The sequence below is a fragment of the Stomoxys calcitrans genome, chromosome 1 (genome assembly GCF_963082655.1).
Source record: "Stomoxys calcitrans chromosome 1, idStoCalc2.1, whole genome shotgun sequence".
Classification (NCBI taxonomy): domain Eukaryota; kingdom Metazoa; phylum Arthropoda; class Insecta; order Diptera; family Muscidae; genus Stomoxys; species Stomoxys calcitrans.
The window spans coordinates 34,175,668-34,193,916 of NC_081552.1; the positions used below are offsets into that span (position 1 = coordinate 34,175,668).

Consider the following 18,249-nt stretch of genomic DNA (forward strand, 5'->3'; position numbering starts at 1 on the left):
ATTTGGCTCAGATCGGTCCAAATTTGGATATAGCTGCGATATAGACCGATCCTCCGATTTTAGGTCTTAGGCCCATAAAAGCCACATTTATTATTCAATTTTGCTGAAATTTAGGAAAGTGAGTTGTGTTGAGCCCTTCGACATCTTTCGTCATTTTGGCCCAGATCGGTCCAGATTTGGATATAGCTGCCATATAGACCGATCCTCAGATTTAGGGTCTTAGGCCCATTGAAGCCGCATTTGTTATCCGATTTTGGTGAAATTTGGGTCAGTGAGTTGTGTTAGGCCCTTCGACATCTTTCTTCAATTTGGCACTGATCGGTTCAGATTTGGATATAGCTGCCATATAGACCAATCCTTCGGTTTAAGGTTTTGGGCCCATAAAAGGTGCATTTATTGTCCATTGTCGCCAAAATTTGGGACAGTGAGGGGTGTTGGGCTCTTCGATGTTGGTCTTCAATTTGGCTCAGATCGAACCAGATTTGGATATAGCTGCCATATAGACCGATTTCTCGGTTGAACAATGACTTGTACTTATAAGCATTTGGTCTAAATCGTTTGATATGTATATATAGCTGCTATGGGGTATAAGGTATGCATTTTTCACTGGATTTTGACGAAAGGTTGTTCACATATATACCCGAGGTGGTGGGTATCCAAAGTTCGGCCCGGCCGAACTTAACGCCTTTTTATTTGTTTTTTAAAAACTTTTACTCTATAAAAAAAAAACATTATTTTAATTCTCGTTTTTTTTTTCTTCACAGGATTTCACTAAAATTTGTGGTAAGTGCATAAACTCAAATTTCTTTTAGAAAAATATATATTAATAATTATTCATACTAATATTTGTATTATTATTTTTCATTATTACAATACCACAAGACGTTATTTTTGCTTACCTCAGACGAAATCGAAAAAAATGTATCACTAGTTTAGGTAAGGGTGAAAAAAAGGTGCAGATATTAATCCGCCTCATGCCACTATGGACATACACCTACAGTAACAGCTGATAACTGACAGAAGAAATAATGCAATTACAGAGTTACAAGCCATTTGAAAAATTTGTCAACGCCGACTATATGAAAAATCCGCAATTTCCTTTTTAGGCAACCCAATACAAAACAAGTAAAAAGGCGTTAAGTTCGGCCGGGCCGAACTTTGGATACCCACCACCTCGGGTATATATGTAAACCACCTTTCATCAAAATTCGGTGAAAATTTCATACCTTATACTAATATACCTCATACCGATCTGAACTATATACGAGACGGATGTCGAAAAGCCGAACATAAGTCACTGTGTCAAATTTCAGTGAAATCGGATTATAAATGCGCCTTTTATGGGGCCAAGACTTTAAATCGAGATATCGGTCTACATGGCAGCTATACCCAAATATGGACCGATTTGGGCCGAGTTGCATAAACATGTCGAAGAGCCTAACGCTAAGCACTGTCCCAAATTTCGGCTAAATCGGACAATAAATGCCTCTTTTATGGGCCCAAAAACTTAAATCGAGATATCGGTCTACATGGCAGCTATATCCAAATCTGAACCGATCTGGGCAAAATTGAAGAAGGAAGTCCAAGAGTCTAACCAAACTCACTGTCTCAAATTTCAGCGACATCGGACAATAAATGCGTCTTTTATGGCCTCAAAACCTAAAACCTAGATATCGGTCTATATGGCAGCTATATCCAAATCTGGACCGATCTGTGCGATATTGCAGAAGTATGTCAAGGGGCTTAACTTAACTCACTGTTCCAAATTTCTTGGACATCGGGCAATAAATGAGCATTTTATGGGCCCAAAACCATAAATCAAGAAATCGGTCTATATGGCAGCTATATCCAAATTTGAACCGATCTGGACCAAAGTGAAGAAGTATGTCAAAGGGGCTAACACATCTCACTGTCCCAAATTTCAACAAAATCGGATAATGAATGTGGCTATTATGGGCCTTACACCATAAATCGGAGGATCGATCTATATGGCAGCTATATCTAAATCTGGACCGATCTGAGCCAAATTAATGAAGGATGTCGATGGGCCCTACACAATTCACTGCCACAAATTTCATCAAAATCGGATAATAAATGTCTCTTTTGGGGCCTAAGACCCTAAACCGGAGGATCGGTCTATATGGCAGCTATATCCAAATCTGAACTGATCTGGACCAAATTAAAGAAACATGTCAAAGGGCCCAAGACAATTCACTGTCCCAAATTTCAGCGAAATCGGATTTTATGGGCCTTACACCATAAATCGGAGGATCGATCTATATGGCAGCTATATCTAAATCTGGACCGATCTGAGCCAAATTAATGAAGGATGTCGATGGGCCTAACAAAACTCACTGACCCAAATTTCAATAAAATCGGATAATAAATATGGCTTTTATGGGCCTAAGACCCTAAATCGGCGGATCGGTTTATATGGGGGCTATATCAAGATATAGTCCGATATAGCCCATCTTCGAACTTAACCTGCTTATGTACAAAAAAAGAATCTGTGCAAAATTTCAGCTCAATATCTCTATTTTTGAAGACTGTAGCGTGATTTCAACAGACAGACGGACAGACGGACGGACATGGCTAGATCGTCTTAGATTTTTACGCTGATCAAGAATATATATACTTTATAGGGTCGGAAATGGATATTTCGATGTGTTGCAAACGGAATGACAAAATGAATATACCCCCATCCTTCGGTGGTGGGTATAAAAATAGTAACCTCGAAAAAGATAACCTATGATGGGAACTCCGTGCTACTTACAAAATCCTCAATTGTTTTCTCCAAAGTTGGTTGCGATTCCCCAAAGTTGGTTCATGTCTGGTATGGCGTTCCCACCTAAGTGCCGGCATCTGTTCGACGCGAGAGCCGGGCAATGACTAAGGAAATGCTCCAAAGTTTCATCATCATCTTCCCCGAATGCCCTACACATGCTATAGCTTGTCGCACCGATTTTATATAAGTAAGCTTATAGTCCTGTGTGTCCTGTCATGATACCAATAGCTATTCTGACCTCCTTCTTACTTCCTTTCAGTGATAGCCTCGTCTTCTCACGATCTGAATCCCCCCAAAGGATTTTCGCCATCCTACCGACCGCTTCGCTTTTCCACAGGGTCACATGCGTATTCGCCGCCAAGCCCTTAAGTCGAACTGCGTTGACCCGAAAGGTTTCGGGTTTACCAAGTTTATTTACCTTGGCCTTCCGCCCCGTCATTCCCTATTTTTTCGTTATGGCCCAGCACCCAAACGATGTGGATTTTGCCATCCTCTTACACTGCCTAGTTGTTATTGCCCTTATGGCCATTTTGCTGCCGGTAAAGATGTTTACACTCGAAGTCCTCGTTTTAGCACCACACCACTTTACGCATTCCGTGATCGCCCGTATCTCCGCCTGCAGTACCTTATTATGGTCAGGCAGTCTAAAACAGATCTCAGTCCTTGTGTTCTCAATGTAGACTCCCAAGCCCCATCTGTCCTCTAGCTTTGATCCATCCGTGTAACATGATCTTTCAGGTTCCATCAGTCCAAGACTGTCCCGCTGGCAGCAGTGTCTCGCACTCGACTTCAAGTGTCGTCTTAGGTGTCCTTTCCTTCCAGGTTTCCTATCGTCGCCTCGATTATACCGCGATGGTATGAGCTGCTCTCATCCTCAATCCATTCTCCCATCGCCTTAAGTCTCATAGCCGTAGTGGCTGCCTCACACTTTATATGTATGTCAATGGGTCGGATATCTAGAATAGTCTCCAGTACCCTAGTGGACGTGGTCCTCATCGCTTCGCCTTTGCCAAGACAACATGTTCTCTGAACCTATTGTATTGTCCTTATGTTGCATCTTTTCTCCATAGCAGTCCACCAATCTACTGAGCCGTAAGTAAGTATTGGTTCCAGTGAACTATCCTCGGATTCATGACCCATTTCAAGCCAACGGCCCGTCTACATAGTTTTCGACATCTGCGAGCCTTCTCAGTGCCCTCCTAAATGTGTCACTTCCAATTCAGTTTCCTTTTCAAGATCACACCTAACTATTTGACCTTGTCAGATATCGAAATCGTCTTATTGAGGAAACGTGGTGCGTCAAATTGGCCCACCTTCGTCTTCCTCGTGAATAGAGCTCTGGGTCTGGCCCATATGAAAGACCCTTTCGGCCCTTCTGCATAGCTGGTACGGATCCTTACCCCTTAGATCCAGTCCAGGTTCAGTCAGTCAGCCAGTCCGTAATAGGTCATTTATGGTGTTCACCCATGGGAGTGGGTGCCCTGTGCCACTTTCTCCCTTATATTTATGCCATGGGACTCACAATTTATCCACCTGTTCCTTAGCCTATGCTTTATCCAGTCTCTAAGGACCTTGTCCACCCGGTACTGGTCTAAGGATTGGTTCAGAGTGTCGGTCCGCACATTGTTAAAAGCCCCCTCGATGTCAATGCCTACCGCCAGTGTATACATTTTGGCATCAGAGAATTCTTCAATTTTATGCACAACCTCGTTCAGGACAGTTTCCACCGACTTCACATGACATAGCCATGCTGTTTGTATTTGAGCAGTTCGCTGGATGTCCTACTCTTCATCATGGTGTTCACAATACCTTCCATGGTTTTAAGTAGAAAAGACGTAAGGCTCCTAAGTCTGTGGGCCATTGGTGTCGCATAACTTGCCTTGCCGGGCTTGGGTACAAATACCACCCTTGCCTCCTGCCAAGCGTTCGGAGTATATGCAAGTCCCAGGCACGCTGTGTAATATTGGCCAGATGGGGCGCCAGATAGTCGGCCCCTTTCTGTAGTAATACCGGAAATATTCCATTAGGTCCGGGTGACTTTAATGGTTTGAAGCTCCCCAAGGATACATTCCGTAATTATAAACCTTCGAGCAACGTCATTATTCCAAGGTTCCAGTGTCTCCGTGAGTCTCGTCATATCCTGTGGAAAATGGGGTTTCATCAAAAGCCTCAACATATCCACCATTGTCTCTACTCTCACTCCCAAGTTGCCTATGAAAGTTTCAGTTTGGCAGGGCTTTTTGAGAGAAACTTGTTTACCTTGGCGGCGTCATTAACGCTATCGACCTGTTTGCAGAAAAGCTTCCAGGGGACACGTTTTGCCGCTTTGGTTACCTTTTTGTATTCCTTGAGCCGTTTTTTACGACATGCTCTGTTATAAAGTCTGTGGACCTCTATCTTAATATTGCGAATCTCCCCGGTCATACAGGGTTTTTCTTGGGCTGGTTTCCTTTTCGGAAGAGAACAACTAACTTCTGAGGACCCGTACATATCATCACTTCTAATACTTTCTCCCTAATCCTATTAACAAAAGAAGCGATGTTACCAATATTAAGAGTTATAGGTCGTTAGTATTCAAGAACTCTGCCAGGGCTTGGCCCCGCTTATTCGTGTTAGTAATACCCCACGAAATGTGGTGAGAGTTTGCATCGCAACCTATTTGTACCTCGTTTCCTGTCTGTTTTGTCGGAGAGTCGAAAGGCAGATAATGTGATGCCAGGTTTCCCCGTCTCACCTCCGTGATGTCTGCGGAAGTCACAGTCCTCCATGAAGACTCAGGGGCCGTGGGCGCTTCCTTCGTTACTACACCGACTTTGTCCACCTCCGCAGGACACTGTCTGGAGTCTCCAAGCGGGGAGCTCTTTTTCTTCTTCACCATTTTGGCAGTGTTATGCTCTTCGGGAGATCTGATACTTTTTCCCGCTTCCGTCGAAGTGCTCGGAATGTCAGTTCTATCCCTTCCAGCATTTTGCACTTTCACCCTACTGCGCTGCCAGTACATACCCCTCTGTCACCTTCGTTGTGCCCCGGATCGCTTTCTCGGTCTGCTTGTGAGCTTAGCAAAGCCATCGATCACTTCTGTAGTCATCTGTTTCATTGATACCATCGTTGTCTGAATCCGAGTCGGAAACACCAGCTTTACTTAAAGGCCTGGGGACGAAATCTGCATCCCTTTGGTTCACGAATTTCTTCCTTATTAATTAGTCTGACGACTAGTTGTTGCATCACTAAGCACACCACATTTTTGCTGAAATTTTGCTCACTCATATTCGTATCGTGTGACGGAATACTTATCTTTGTTTACTTATGCCCTTTCTTTTAGTTTTTCATAATATTTCGCCATCAAGGTTTCTTGCCTTTTGTCTGTCACCGGGTCTAATATAGACTTTATGGAAAAACCTAGAAAAGCATTTTTAAACCACGTTTGCCTTGTTATACATAAAACCTTCTTGGGTCAGTGTCATTCATTTAAGTTCAATGATTTTTTGTTATATTCTTCACTATGGTAAATATTTGTTTGAACATCATCTCTAACCTTCCTATTCATATTGGCATTACAGGGCATACTAATTAAAAAAAAAAAAAACAAGTAAAAGCGTGCTAAGTTCGGCCGGGCCGAATCTTATATACCCTCCAGCATGGATCGCATTTATCGAGTTGATTTCCGGGCATCTCTTCTTAAGCAAACGATTTGCTCTGCCATTTGAGCGATATCAAGATATGGTCCGGTTTGGACCACAACTAAATTATATGTTGGAGACCTGTGTAAAATGTCAGCCAATTCGAATAAGAATTGCGCCCTTTGGGGGATCAGGAAGTAAAATATAGAGAACGATTCATATGGGAGCTGTGTCATGCTATAGACCAATTCAGACCATAATAAACACGTATGTTGATAGTCATGAGAGCATCCGTCGTAAAAAATTTCAGCCAAATCGGATGAGAATTGCGCCCTCTAGAGGCTTAAGAAGTCAAGACCCAAGATGGGTTTATATGGCAGCTATATAAGGTTATGGACCGATATGAACCACGCTTGGCACAGTTGTTGGATATCATAACAAAACACGTCGTGCAAAATTTCATTCAAATCGGATAAGAATTGCGCACTCTAGAGGCTCAAGAAGTCAAGACCCAAGATCGGTTTATATGGCAGCTATATCAGGTTATGAACCGATTTGAACAATACTTGGCACAGTTGTTGGATATCATAACAGAACACCTCGTGCAAAATTTCATCCCAATTGGGTAAGAATTGCGCACTCTAGAGGCTCAAGAAGTCAAGACCCAAGATGGATTTATATGGCAGCTATATCAGGTTATGAACCGATTTGAACCATACTTAACACAATTGTTGGATATCATAACAAAATACGTCGTGCAAAATTTCATTCAAATCGGATAAGAATTGCGCACTCTAGAGGCTCAAGAAGTCAACAACCAAGATCGGTTTATATGGCAGGTATATCAGGTTATGGACCGATGTGAACAATACTTGGCACAGTTGTTGGATATCATAACAAAACACTTCGTGCAAAATTTCATCCCAATGAGGTAAGAATTGCGCACTCTAGAGGAAGTGTTGGAAGTGATACCAAAACACTACGTGCAAAATTTCAGTCAAATCGGACAAGTTTGAGTCTCAAGAAGTTAAGAGTCTCAAGAAGTTAAGACCAAAAATCGGTTCATATGACATATTATGAACCGACTTGAATCAAACTTAACACAATTGTTGGAAGTGATACCAAAACACTTCTTGCGAAATTTCAGTCAAATCGTAGGAGAATTGCGCCCTCTAGGGGCTCAAGAAGTCAAGACCCAAGATCGGTTTATTTGGCAGCTATATCAGGTTATAAACCGATTTGAACCACACTTGGCATAGTTATTGGATATCATAAAAAAACACGTCGTGCCAAATTTCATCCCAATCGGATAAGAATTGCGCCCTCTAGAGGCTCAAGAAGTCAAGACCCAAGATCTGTTCATATGGCAGCTATATCAAAATATGGACCGATTTAAACCATACTAAGCGCAGTTGTTGGAGTGATACCAAAATACTTCTTGCGAAATTTCAGTCATATCGGACGAGAATTGTACCCTCTAGAGTCTCAAGAAGTCAAAACCCAAGATCGGTTTATATGCCAGCTATATCAACACATCTACCGATTTGAACCATACTTAGCGCAGTTGTTGAAAGTTATACCGAGACATCACGTGCAGTTGTTGGATATCATAACAAAAGGCATCATGCAAAATTTCAGCCAAATCGGATAAGAATTGCGCCCTCTAGAGGCTCAAGGAGTCAAGACCCAAGATCGGTTTATATGACAGCTATATTAGGTTATGAACCGATTTGAACCATACTTGGCACAGTTGTTGAATATCATAACAAAACAAGTCGTGCGAAATTTCATTCCAATCGGATAAGAATTGCGCACTCTAGAGGCTCAAGAAGTCAAGACCCAATATCGGTTTATATGGCAGCTATATCAGGTTATAGACCGATTTGAACAATACTTGGCACAGTTGTTGGATATCATAAAAAAACACGTCGTGCAAAATTTCATTCCAATCGGATAAGAATTGCGCACTCTAGAGGCTCAAGAAGTCAAGACCCAAGATCGGTTTATATGGCAGCTATAAAAAAACATGGACCGATATGGCCCATTTACAATACCAACCGACCTACACTAATAAGAAGTATTTGTGCAAAATTTCAAGCTGCTAGCTTTACTCCTTCGGGAGTTAGCGTGCTTTCGACAGACAGACAGACGGACAGACATGGCTAGATCGACATAAAATTTCACGACGATCAAAAATATATATATTTTATGGGGTCTCAGACGAATATTTCGAGTAGTTACAAACAGAATGACGAAATTAGTATACCCCCCATCCTATGGTGGAGGGTATAAAAAAGTATATTTGATTAAAGTTCATTCTAAGTTTTTATACCCACCACCGAAGGATGGGGGTATATTCATTTTGTCATTCCGTTTGCAACACATCGAAATATCCATTTCCGACCCTATAAAGTATATATATTCTTGATCAGCGTAAAAATCTAAGACGATCTAGACATGTCCGTCCGTCTGTCCGTCTGTCTGTTGAAATCACGCTACAGATTTTAAAAATAGAGATAACGAGCTGAAATTTTGCACAGCTTCTTTTTTTGTCCATAAGCAGGTTAATTTTGAAGATGGGCTATTTCGGACTATATCTTCATATAGCCCCCATATAGACTGATCCGCCGATTTAGGGTCTTAGGCCCATAAAAGCCACATTTATTATCCGATTTTGTTGAAATTTGGGACAGTGAGTTATGTTAGGCCTTTCGACATCCTTCGTCAATTTGGCTCAGATCGGGTTAGATTTGGATATAGCTGCCATATAGACCGATCCTCCGATTTAGGGTCTAAGGCTCATAAAAGCCACATTTATTATCCGATTTTGCTGAAATGTGGGACAGTGAGTTGTCTTAGGCCCTTCGACCTCCTTTGTTAAATTGGCCCAGATCGGTTCAGATTTGGATATAGCTGCCATATAGACCGATCCTTCGGTTTAGGGTCTTAGGCCCACAAAAGCCACATTTATTATCCGATTTCGCTGAAATGTGGGACAGTGAGTTGTCTTAGGCCCTTCGACTTCCTTCGTTAAATTGGCCCAGATCGGTTCAGATTTGGATATAGCTGCCATATAGACCGATCCTCCGATTTATGGTTTTGGACCCATAAAAGCCACATTCATTATCCGATTTTGCTGAAATTTGGGACAGTGAGTTTTGTTAGGCCCTTTGACATATTTCTTCAATTAGGTCCAGATCGGTTCAGATTTGGATATAGCTGCCATATAGACCGATTTCTTGATTTATGGTTTTGGGCCCATAAAATACTCATTTATCGTCCGAAGTCGCCGAAATTTGGAACAGAGAGTTAAGTTAAGCCCTTTGAAATACTTCTGCAATTTGGCTCAGATCGGTCCAGATTTTGATATAGCTGCCATATAGACCGATATCTAGGTTTTAGGGTTTGGGGCCATAAAAGACGCATTTATTGTCCGATGTCGCTGAAATTTGAGACAGTGAGTTTGGTTAGGCTCTTCGACGTCCTTCTTAAATTTTGCCCAGATCAGTCCAGATTTGAATATAGCTGCCATATAGACCGATCTCTCGATTTAAGCTTATGGGCCCATAAAAGAGGCATTTATTGTCCGATTTCGACGAAATTTGGGACAGTGCTTTGTGTTAGGCTCTTCGACATGTTTATGCAACTTGGCCCAAATCGGTCCAGATTTGGATATAGCTGCCATGTAGACCGATATATCGATTTAAAGTCTTGGCCCCATAAAAGGAGCATTTATAATCCGATTTCACTGAAATTTGACACAGTGACTTATATTCGACTTTTCGACATCCGTGTCGTATATAGTTCAGATCTGTATGAGGTATATGAGTATAAGGTATGATACTTTCACCGTATTTTGATAAAAGGTGGTTTACATATATACCCGAGGTGGTGGGTATCCAAAGTTCGGCCCGGCCGAACTTAACGCCTTTTTACTTGTTTAAAAATGCATTTATTTTCTTTTTAAAGATCCGCAATTACTTTTTCGGCAACCCAATATATACTTTATGGGGACTCAGACGCATATTTCAAGGTGTTACAAACAGAATGACGAAATTAGCATATCCCCATCCTATGGTGGAAGGGGATATACTAATTTTTGACGGGACATGACTAAATCGTCGATTTAATGAGTCCTGATTTGTCCAAAACAAGAATCATTATTGTAGTTCTTTAAGCTTTACTCGCTTAGGCGGTAATTAAAGCAAAGGAACTGCGGCAAAGTCAAAGCTGGTAACATAACCCTCCTGTTGTTGTGTTCGCTCCTATTTCAATAAATTATTTACGTTCAAATAATGGGTTGCCCAAAAAGTAATTGCTGATTTTTCATATAGTCGGCGTTGAAAAATTTTTTCAACGGCTTGTGACTCTGTAATTGCATTCTTTCTTCTGGCAGTTATCAGCTGTTACTTTTAGCTTGCTTTAGAAAAAAAGTGTAAAAAAGGTATATTTGATTAAAGTTTATTCTAAGTATTATTAAAAATGCATTTACTTTCTTTTAAAAAATCCGCAATTACTTTTTGGGCAACCCAATACTTTGCTTCACATTATCAAATAATGAAATAATGGTCAAAATATCAATTTTATTTGACAACAATATCATCATGTCATCATACAAATATTAGCTTCATTGATAATTTTTATTTTATCGATAACCGAGGTCAGTGCAGAGAGATGAGAAAAAGAATATCACTATGTTTCATTGAATTAGCTCGCCAAGCTAATAGATATTTCTCGCCCCCTTTACTCTTCATGTTGACCAATGGTGCCATTTCGAACCACAGTTTTACTTAATAGCATGGTGATTTTTATTATCCATTCACTCGTTACGTTGTAAAGCCGCCAATTGATTTGGTTTCCTATGGTCCATATTATGTGTTTAATTAATTCCTATGAATTATATGCTGCCATGGGCTTTGTGCCGCATGGCATGTGGCTGACTGACGTTAAGGGGGAAGCCCTGCGAAAGCAAAACAAAAATAGAAAAAACAACAATACTTTAACATACACATATCGAATGTCCCTGCGATTAATGCCAATTAATGGTGACAATATTTCATAAACAATCAATGGAAAGCATAAATGAAATAATTTTCTGCCTGGCGCAAAGCTGCTTGGCAAGACAGAAAGCGAAAACCTATGAAAATGGATGCCATTGTTCTTGTGAACACAATGACATTCATACACATATTCATTAATAGGTTTATAAATCTGCCAAAAGAATAATGAAATATTTTGTTACACTCGCCACCACAGGATGGGGGGGGGGGGGGGGGTATACTCATTTATTTATTCCATTTGCAACACATCGAAATATCAATTTCCGACCCTACAAAGTATTTCAGATCGTCGGAAAATTCTAAGACGATTTAACGATGTCCCTGTGTCTGTCCGTCCGTCTATTGTAATGACAACAAGTAAAAAGGCGTTAAGTTCGGCCGGCCCGAACTTTGGATACCCACCACCTCGGGTATATATGTAAACCACCTTTCAGCAAAATTCGGTGAAAATTTCATACCTTATACTCATATACCTCATACCGATCTGAACTATATACGACACGGATGTCGAAAAGCCGAACATAAGTCGCTGTATCAAATTTCAGTTAAATCGGATTATAAATGCGCCTTTTATGGGGCCAAGACTTTAAATCGAGATATCGGTTTACATGGCAGCTATATGCAAATATGAACCGATTTGGGCCAAGTTGCATAAACATGTCGAAAAGCCTAACACAAAGCACTGTCCCAAATTTCGGCGAAATCGGACAATAAATGCCTCTTTTATGGGCCCATAAGCTTAAATCGAGAGATCGGTCTATATGGCAGCTATATTCAAAACTGGACTGATCTAGGCAAAATTTAAGAAGGAAGTCGAAGAGCCTAACCAAACTCACTGTGTCAAATTTCAGCAAAATCAGATAATGAATGTGGCTTTTATGGGCCTTACACCATAAATCGGAGGATCAATCTATATGGCAGCTATATCCAAATCTGGACCGATCTGAGCCAAATTAACGAAGGATGTCGATGGGCCTTACACAATTCACTGTCCCGAATTTCATCAAAATCGGATAATAAATGTGGCTTTTGTGGGCCTAAGACCCTAAACCGGAGGATCGGTCTATATGGCAGCTATATCCAGATCTGAACCGATCTGGACTAAACTGAAGAAACATGTCAAAGAGCCTAACACAATTCACTGTCCCGAATTTCATCCAAATCAGATAATAAATGTGGCTTTTGTGGGCCTAAGACCCTAAACCGGAGGATCGGTCTATATGGCAGCAATATCCAAATCTGAACCGATCTGAGCCAAATTGACGAAGGATGTCGAAGGGCCTAACACAATTCACTGCCCCGAATTTCATCAAAATCGAGTAATAAATGTGGCTTTTGTGGGTCTAAGACCCTTAACTGGAGGATCGGTCTATATGGCAGCTATATCTAAATCTGAACCGATCTGGACCAAATTGAAGAAATATGTCAAAGGGCCTAACGCAACTCACTGTCCTAAATTTCAGCAAAATCGGATAATGAATGTGGCTTTTATGGGTCCAAAACCATAAATCGGAGGATCGGTCTATATGGCAGCTATATCCAAATCTGAACCGATCTGAGCCAAATTGACGAAGGATGTCGAAGGGCCTAACACAACTCACTGCCCCAAATTTCAACAAAATCGGATAATAAATGTGGCTTTTGAGGGTCTAAGACCCTTAACTGGAGGATCGGTCTATATGGGGGCTATATCAAGATATAGTCCGATTTAGCCCATCTTCGAACTTAACCTGCTTATGGACAAAAAAAGAGTCTGTGCAAGGTTTCAGCTCAATATCTCTATTTTTGAAGACTGTAGCGTGATTTCAACAGACAGACGGACAGACGGACGGACATGTCTAGATCGTCTTAGATTTTTACGCTGATCAAGAATATATATACTTTATACGGTCGGAAATGGATATTTCGATGTGTTGCAAACGGAATGACAAAATGAATATACCCCCATCCTTCGGTGGTGGGTATAAAAATCGAGATATTGTGCTGAAATTAGGCACAGTTACGTCTTTTTGATGCACGCTGGATAAGTTTTTGAAGGGGCCAAATCGGACCATATTTGGATATAGCTGCCATATAGACCGATTTGCCGATTAAGGGTCACATGCCCACAAATGCTTTATTTCTTATTCGATTTCTCACCGAAATTTGAAACAGTGAGTTGTTTCAAGTCTTTCGCCATCTGACCCAAATATGCTACAGATCGGTATAAATTTAGTCAAAAAAACAAAAAGGGTCTGAAGCCCAAAATAGCTTTATTTTTGGTCCGATTTCGCTGAAAATTGATGCAGTGAGTAGTTCATAGTTCAACATAGAAAATATCGGAGTGTATTTAGATATAGCTGTTATAGAGACCGATCTGCCGGCAAAGGGTCTGAAGGCCATAAAGGCTTTGTTGAAACAGTGTCTTATTTTAAGCCTCCCGACATCTGGCCTAAATATGGATTACTTTGGACTTAAGATATAGCTGCCATATAAATCGACCTCCCGCTAAATGATAGTGAGTTGATTCAAGCCTCCCGACCACCGACCCACATATTAGATAGATCAGACTTTATAGGTATAGATTTAGCCCCTTCAAGAACTTATCCAGCGTGCATCAAACAGACGTAACTGTGCCTAATTTCAGCTCCATATCTCGATTTTTGTCATTACAACAGACGGACGGACAGACACAGGGACATCGGTAAATCGTCTTAGAATTTTACGACGATCCGAAATACTTTCTTGTCTGAAAATGTTATTTGTAGATGAGTTCTCGAGATCCGAATAAAATATGTTCAAGACCAGCAACTTTTAAGATATAACTACGCATACGGTGGTGGAGTTATAATAAAATAGGTTGATTGTCATATCCTTGTTGAATTTGGTGAAGATCGGTCCTTATATGGCTATAGGTGCCTAACACAACGACCTCTCGATTCAAAGTCTTGGCGCTATAAAAAGTGCATTTATTATCCGATTTCGTTGAAATCGGACGCAGTGACTCATGTTAGGATTTTCGACATCCCAGAACCATATAGGATCTAATTTCGTCATTATGTTTGTAACTACTCGAAATATTTGTCTGAGACCCCATAAAGTATATATATTCTCGATCGTCATGACATTTTATGTCGATCTAGCCATGTCCGTCCGTCCGTCTGTCTGTCGACAATTTTGCGCGTGAAATTTTGCACAAATACTTCTTATTAGTGTAGGTCCGTTGGTATTGTAAATGGGCCGGTCTTGGGTCTTGACTTCTTGAGCCTCTAGAGGGCGCAATTCTTATCCGATTGGAATGAATTTTTGCACGACGTGTTGTCGACGTGATATCCAACAACTGTGCCAAGTATGGTTTAAATCGGTCCATAACCTGATATAGCTGTCTTATAAACCGATCTTGGGTCTTGATTTCTTGAGCCTCTAGAGTGCGCAATTCTTATACGATTGAATTGAAATTTTGCACGACGTATTTTGTTATGATATCCAACAACTGTGCCAAGTATGATCGAAATCTGTCTATAACCTGATATAGCTGCCATATAAACCGATCTTGGGTCTTGACTTCTTGAGCTTCTAGAGGGCGCAATTCTTATCCGATTTGAATGAATTTTGGCACGACGTGTTCTATTATGATATCCAACAACTGTGCCAAGTATGGTTCAAATCAGACCATCTTTTGATATAGCTGCCATATAAACCGATGTTGGGTCTTGACTTCTTGAGCCACTAGAGGGCGCAATTCTTATCCGATTGGAATAAAAATTTGCACGACATGTTTTGTTCTGATATTCAACAACCGAGTATGGTTCAAATCGGTCCATAACCTGATATAGCTGCCATATAAACCGATCTTGGGTCTTGATTTCTTCAGCTTCTAGAGGGCTCAATTCTTATCCCATTGGAATGAGTTTTTGCACGACGTGTTTTGTTGTGATATCCAACAACTGTGCCAAGTATGGTTCAAATCGGTTCATAACCTGATATAGCTGTCATATAAACCGATCTTGGATCTTGACTTCTTGAAATATATGCGATCTAGAGGTCGCAATTATTATCCGATTTGCCTGAAATTTTGTACGACAAATTCTCTCATGACCATCAACATAAGTGTTTATTATGGTCTGAATCGGTCTATAGCCCGATACAGCTCCCATTTAAATCGATCTCTCTATTTTATTTCTTGAGCCCCCAAAGGGCGCAATTCTTATTCGAGTTGGCTGATATTTTACACAGGTCTCCAACATATAATTTAATTGTGGTCCAAACCGGACCCTATCTTGATATCGCTCTAATAGCAGAGCAAATAGTTTCTTATATCTTTTTATACCCTCCACCATAGGATGGGGGGTATACTAATTTCGTCATTCTGTTTGTAACTACTCGAAATATTCGTCTGAGACCCCATAAAGTATATATATTCATGATCGTCGCGAAATTTTATGTCGATCTAGCCATGTCCGTCCGTCTGTCCGTCCGTCCGTCCGTCCGTCCGTCTGTCCGTCCGTCCGTCCGTCCGTCCGTCCGTCCGTCCGTCCGTCTGTCTGTCGAAAGCACGCTAACTTCCAAAGGAGTAGAGCTAGCCGCTTGAAATTTTGCACAAATACTTCTTATTAGTGTAGGTCGGTTGGTATTGTAAATGGGCCATATCGGTCCATGTTTTGATATAGCTGCCATATAAACCGATCTTGGGTCTTGACTTCTTGAACCTCTAGAAGGCGCAAATCTTATCCGACTAGAATGAAATTTTGCATGACGTATTTTGTAATGATATCCAACAATTATGCCAAGTATGGTTCAAATCGGTTCATAACCTGATATAGCTGCCATATAAACCGATCTTGGGTCTTGACTTCTTGAGCCTCTAGATTGCGCAATTCTTATCCGATTTGAATGAAATTTTCCACGACGTATTTTGTTATGATATCCAACAATTGTGCCAAGTATGGTTCAAATCGGTCCATAACCTGATATAGCTGCCATATAAACCGATCTTGGGTCTTGACTTCTTGAGCCTCTAGAGTGCGCAATTCTTATCCGATTTTAATGAAATTTTGCACGACGTGTTTTGTTATGATATCCAATAGCTGTGCCAAGTATGGTTCAAATCGGTCTATAACCTGATATAGCTGCCATATAAACCATTCTAGGGTCTTGACTTCTTGAACCTCTAGAAGGCGCAAATCTTATCCGATTGGAATGAAATTTTGCACGACGTATTTCGTTATGATATCCAACAATTGTGTCAAGTATGGTTCAAATCGGTTCATAATCTGATATAGCTGTCATATAAACCGATCTTGGGTCTTGACTTCTTGAGCCCCTAAAGGGCGCAATTATCGTCCGATTTAACTAAAATTTTGTACGTAGTGTTTTGGTATTACTTTCATCAACTGTGCTAAGTATGATTCAAATCGGTTCATAATCTGGTATAGCTGTCATATAAACCGCAATTCGCAATTGCGCAATGGCGCAATTCTCATCCGATTTGGCTGAAATTTTGCATGAGGTGTTTTGTTATGACTTCCAATAACTATGCTAAGTATGGCGTAAATCGATATAGAACCTGATGTAGCTGCCATATAAACCAATCTGGGATCTTGACTTCTCGAACCTCTAGAGGGCGCAATTCTCATCCGATTTGGCTGAAATTCTGTACAAGGGCTTCTCTCGTGACCTTCAACATACGTGTCTAGTATGGTCTGAATCGATCAATAGCTTGATACAGCTCTTTTATAAACCTATCTCCCGATTTTGCTTCTTGAGCCCCTACAAGGCGCAATTCTTATCCCAATGAACTGAAATATTCTACAATGTCAATCAGCATTCAATTATGGTCCGAATCGGACTATAACTTGATATGGCTCCAATAGGATAACAGTTCTTATTCAATATTATATGTTTGTCTAAAAAGAGATACCGCGCATAGAACTCGACAAATGCGATCAATGGTGGAGGGTATATAAGATTCGGCCCGGCCGAACTTAGCACGCTCTTACTTGTTTTGCCTAAGAAGAGATGCCGGGAAAAGAACTCGACAAATGCGATCCATGGTGGAAAGTATATAAAATTCGGCCCGGCCGAACTTAGCACGCTTTTATTTGTTCTTATTATACCCACCACCGACGGATGGGTTTATTTTCATTTTGTCATTCCATTTGCAACACATCGAAATATCCATTTCCGACCCTATAAAGTATATATATTCTTGATCAGCGTAAAAATCTAAGACGATCTAGACATGTCCGTCTGTCCTTCTGTCTGTTGAAATCCCGCTACAGTCTTTAAAAATAGAGATATTGAGCTGAAATTTTGCACAGATTCTTTTTTTGTCCATAAGTAGGTTAAGTTCGAAGATGGGCTATATCGGACTATATCTTGATATAGCCCCCATAAAGACCGATCCGCCGATTTGGGGTCTAAGGCCTATAAAAGCCACATTTAATATCCGATTTTGTTGAAATTTGGGACAGTGAGTTGTGTTAGGCCCCTCGACATCCTTCGTCATTTTGGCCCAGATCGGTCTAGATTTGGATATAGCTGCCATATAGACCGATCCTCCGATTTATGGTCTTAGGCCCATAAAAGCTACATTTATTATCCGATTTTGCTGAAATTTGGGACAGTGAGTTGTCTTAGGCCCTTCGACTTTCTCCGTTAAATTGGCCCAGATCGGTTCAGATTTGGATATAGCTGCCACATAGACCGATATCTAGGTTTTAGGTTTTGGGGCCATAAAAGACGCATTTATGGTCCGATGTCGCTGAAATTTGAGACAGTGAGTTTGGTTAGGCTCTTCGACGTC

General features: G+C 40.8%; 1 protein-coding gene across 2 annotated transcripts in view; it reads left to right on the top strand.

The window, feature by feature from the left end:
- The first annotated feature begins 764 nt into the window (after positions 1–764).
- Positions 765–18,249, top strand: part of LOC106092958 (Ig-like and fibronectin type-III domain-containing protein 2) — a 345,343-nt gene continuing 327,858 nt past the window's right edge. For both annotated transcript variants that reach the window (XM_059361374.1, XM_059361377.1), the window contains exon 1: positions 765–783. The gene's annotated coding sequence lies outside the window, so the exon portion shown is untranslated. The remainder of the gene's footprint in view (positions 784–18,249) is intronic.